The following is a 5,048-nucleotide window of genomic DNA, read 5'->3' as shown; positions in this document are numbered from 1 at the left end:
TCTCTCACTTTATACTTGGAGGGATGCTCCAGAGTCTCTTAGTTTACACTTGGAGGGATGCTCCTGGGTCTCATAGTTTACACTTGGAGGGATGCTCCCGGGTCTCTTAGTTTACACTGGAGGGACGCTCCCGGGTCTCTCACTTTACACTTGGAGGGATGCTCCTGGGTCTCTTCGTTTACACTTGGAGGGATGCTCCCGGGTCTCTTAGTTTACATTTGGAGGGATGCTCCTGAGTCTCATAGTTGATACTTGGAGGAATGCTCCTGGGTCTCTCACTTTACACTTGGAGGGATGCTCCTGGGTCTCTCACTTTACACTTGGAGGAATGCTCCTGGGTCTCTCACTTTATACAGGGAGGGATGCTCCTGGGTCTCTCACTTTACACTTGGAGGGATGCTCCAGGGTCTCTCACTTTACACAGGGAGGGATGCTCCTGGGTCTCTCACTTTACACTTGGAGGGATGCTCCAGGGTCTCTTAGTTTACACTTGGAGGGATGCTCCTGGGTCTCTCACTTTACACTTGGAGGGATGCTCCTGGGTCTCTCACTTTACATTTGGAGGGATGCTCCAGGGTTTCTCACTTTACACTTGGAGGGATGCTCCTGGGTCTCATAATTTACACTTGGAGGGATGCTCCAGGGTCTCTCACTTTACACTTGGAGGGATGCTCCAGGGTCTCTTAGTTTACAATTGGAGGGATGCTCCAGGGTCTCTCACTTTACACTTGGAGGAATGCTCCTGGGTCTCTCACTTTACACTTGGAGGGATGCTCCAGGGTCTCTCACTTTACACTTGGAGGGATGCTCCTGGGTCTCATGATTTACACTTGGAGGGATGCTCCAGGGTCTCTTAGTTTACACTTGGAGGGATGCTCCTGCGTCTCATAGTTTACACTTGGAGGAATGCTCCTGGGTCTCTCACTTTACATTTGGAGGAATGCTCCTGGGTCTCTCACTTTATACAGGGAGGGATGCTCCTGGGTCTCTCACTTTACACTTGGAGGGATGCTCCAGGGTCTCTCACTTTACACAGGGAGGGATGCTCCTGGGTCTCTCACTTTACACTTGGAGGGATGCTCCAGGGTCTCTTAGTTTACACTTGGAGGGATGCTCCTGGGTCTCTCACTTTACACTTTGAGGGATGCTCCTAGGTCTCTCACTTTACACTTGGAGGGATGCTTCAGGGTCTCTCACTTTACACTTGGAGGGATGCTCCTGGGTCTCATAATTTACACTTGGAGGGATGCTCCAAGGTCTCTCACTTTACACTTGGAGGGATGCTCCAGGGTCTCTTAGTTTACAATTGGAGGGATGCTCCTGGGTCTCTCACTTTACACTTGGAGGAATGCTCCTGGGTCTCTCACTTTACACTTGGAGGGATGCTCCAGGGTCTCTCACTTTACACTTGGAGGGATGCTCCTGGGTCTCATAATTTACACTTGGAGGGATGCTCCTGGGTCTCATAATTTGCACTTGGAGGGATGCTCCAGGGTCTCTCACTTTACACTTGGAGGGATGCTCCAGGGTCTCTTAGTTTACACTTGGAGGGATGCTCCTGGGTCTCTCACTTTACACTTGAAGGGATGCTCCTGGGTCTCTCACTTTACACTTGGAGGGATGCTCCAGGGTCTCTCACTTTACACTTGGAGGGATGCTCCTGGGTCTCATAATTTACACTTGGAGGGATGCTCCAGGGTCTCTCACTTTACACTTGGAGGGATGCTCCAGGGTCTCTTAGTTTACACTTGGAGGGATGCTCCTGGGTCTCTCAATTTACACTTGGAGGGATGCTCCTGGGTCTCTCACTTTACACTTGGAGGGATGCTCCAGGGTCTCTTAGTTTACACTTGGAGGGATGCTCCTGTTTCTCTTAGTTTACACTTGGAGGGATGCTCCTGAGTCTCATAGTTTACACTTGGAGGAATGCTCCTGGGTCTCTCACTTTACACTTGGAGGAATGCTCCTGGGTCTCTCACTTTATACAGGGAGGTATGCTCCTGGGTCTCTCACTTTACACTTGGAGGGATGCTCCAGGGTCTCTCACTTTACACAGGGAGGGATGCTCCTGGGTCTCTCACTTTACACTTGGAGGGATGCTCCAGGGTCTCTTAGTTTACACTTGGAGGGATGCTCCTGGGTCTCTCACTTTACACTTGGAGGGATGCTCCTAGGTCTCTCACTTTACACATGGAGGGATGCTCCAGGGTCTCTCACTTTACACTTGGAGGGATGCTTCAGGGTCTCTTAGTTTACACTTGGAGGGATGCTCCTGGGTCTCTCACTTTACACTTGGAGGGATGCTCCTAGGTCTCTCACTTTACACTTGGAGGGATGCTCCAGGGTCTCTCACTTTACACTTGGAGGGATGCTCCTGGTTCTCATAATTTACACTTGGAGGGATGCTCCAGGGTCTCTCACTTTACACTTGGAGGGATGCTCCAGGGTCTCTTAGTTTACACGTGGAGGGATGCTCCTGGGTCTCATAATTTACACTTGGAGGGATGCTCCTGGGTCTCATAGTTTACACTTGGAGGGATGCTCCTGGGTCTCATAGTTTACACTTGGAGGGATGCTCCCGGGTCTCTTAGTTTACACTTGGAGGGACGCTCCCGGGTCTCTCACTTTACACTTGGAGGGATGCTCCTGAGTCTCATAGTTTACACTTGGAGGAATGCTCCTGGGTCTCTCACTTTACACTTGGAGGGATGCTCCTGGGTCTCTCACTTTACACTTGGAGGGATGCTCCTGGGTCTCTTAGTTTACACTTGGAGGGATGCTCCACCGTCTCTTAGTTTACACTTGGAGGGATGCTCCAGGGTCTCTTAGTTTACACTTGGAGGGATGCTCCTGCGTCTCATAGTTTACACTTGGAGGAATGCTCCTGGGTCTCTCACTTTACACTTGGAGGAATGCTCGTGGGTCTCTCACTTTATACAGGGAGGGATGCTCCTGGGTCTCTCACTTTACACTTGGAGGGATGCTCCAGGGTCTCTCACTTTTCACAGGGAGGGATGCTCCAGGGTCTCTCACTTTACACAGGGAGGGATGCTCCTGGGTCTCTCACTTTACACTTGGAGGGATGATCCAGGGTCTCTTAGTTTACACTTGGAGGGATGCTCCTGGGTCTCTCACTTTACACTTGGAGGGATGCTCCTAGGTCTCTCACTTTACACTTGGAGGGATGCTCCAGGGTCTATCACTTTACACTTGGAGGGATGCTCCTGGGTCTCATAATTTACACTTGGAGGGATGCTCCAGGGTCTCTCACTTTATACTTGGAGGGATGCTCCAGGGTCTCTTAGTTTACACTTGGAGTGATGTTCCTGGGTCTCATAATTTACACTTGGAGGGATGCTCCTGGGTCTCATAGTTTACACTTGGAGGGATGTTCCTGGGTCTAATAGTTTACACTTGGAGGGATGCTCCTGGGTCTAATAGTTTACACTTGGAGGGATGCTCCCGGGTCTCTTAGTTTACACTGGAGGGACGCTCCCGGGTCTCTCACTTTACACTTGGAGGGATGCTCCTGGGTCTCTTCGTTTACACTTGGAGGGATGCTCCCGGGTCTCTTAGTTTACATTTGGAGGGATGCTCCTGAGTCTCATAGTTGATACTTAAAGGAATGCTCCTGGGTCTCTCACTTTACACTTGGAGGGATGCTCCTGGGTCTCTCACTTTACACTTGGAGGAATGCTCCTGGGTCTCTCACTTTATACAGGGAGCGATGCTCCTGGGTCTCTCACTTTACACTTGGAGGGATGCTCCAGGGTCTCTCACTTTACACAGGGAGGGATGCTCCTGGGTCTCTCACTTTACACTTGGAGGGATGCTCCAGGGTCTCTTAGTTTACACTTGGAGGGATGCTCCTGGGTCTCTCACTTTACACTTGGAGGGATGCTCCTGGGTCTCTCACTTTACATTTGGAGGGATGCTCCAGGGTTTCTCACTTTACACTTGGAGGGATGCTCCTGGGTCTCATAATTTACACTTGGAGGGATGCTCCAGGGTCTCTCACTTTACACTTGGAGGGATGCTCCAGGGTCTCTTAGTTTACAATTGGAGGGATGCTCCAGGGTCTCTCACTTTACACTTGGAGGAATGCTCCTGGGTCTCTCACTTTACACTTGGAGGGATGCTCCAGGGTCTCTCACTTTACACTTGGAGGGATGCTCCTGGGTCTCATGATTTACACTTGGAGGGATGCTCCAGGGTCTCTTAGTTTACACTTGGAGGGATGCTCCTGCGTCTCATAGTTTACACTTGGAGGAATGCTCCTGGGTCTCTCACTTTACATTTGGAGGAATGCTCCTGGGTCTCTCACTTTATACAGGGAGGGATGCTCCTGGGTCTCTCACTTTACACTTGGAGGGATGCTCCAGGGTCTCTCACTTTACACAGGGAGGGATGCTCCTGGGTCTCTCACTTTACACTTGGAGGGATGCTCCAGGGTCTCTTAGTTTACACTTGGAGGGATGCTCCTGGGTCTCTCACTTTACACTTTGAGGGATGCTCCTAGGTCTCTCACTTTACACTTGGAGGGATGCTCCTAGGTCTCTCACTTTACACTTGGAGGGATGCTCCTGGGTCTCATAATTTACACTTGGAGGGATGCTCCAGGGTCTCTCACTTTACACTTGGAGGGATGCTCCAGGGTCTCTTAGTTTACAATTGGAGGGATGCTCCTGGGTCTCTCACTTTACACTTGGAGGAATGCTCCTGGGTCTCTCACTTTACACTTGGAGGGATGCTCCAGGGTCTCTCACTTTACACTTGGAGGGATGCTCCTGGGTCTCATAATTTACACTTGGAGGGTTGCTCCTGGGTCTCATAATTTGCACTTGGAGGGATGCTCCAGGGTCTCTCACTTTACACTTGTAGGGATGCTCCAGGGTCTCTTAGTTTACACTTGGAGGGATGCTCCTGGGTCTCTCACTTTACACTTGAAGGGATGCTCCTGGGTCTCTCACTTTACACTTGGAGGGATGCTCCAGGGTCTCTCACTTTACACTTGGAGGGATGCTCCTGGGTCTCATAATTTACACTTG

The sequence above is a fragment of the Phyllobates terribilis genome, unplaced genomic scaffold (assembly GCF_046119375.1).
Source record: "Phyllobates terribilis strain yellow unplaced genomic scaffold, ASM4611937v1 Scaffold_11__3_contigs__length_659146591, whole genome shotgun sequence".
NCBI classification, from domain to species: domain Eukaryota; kingdom Metazoa; phylum Chordata; class Amphibia; order Anura; family Dendrobatidae; genus Phyllobates; species Phyllobates terribilis.
This window is presented reverse-complemented; position numbering follows the sequence as displayed.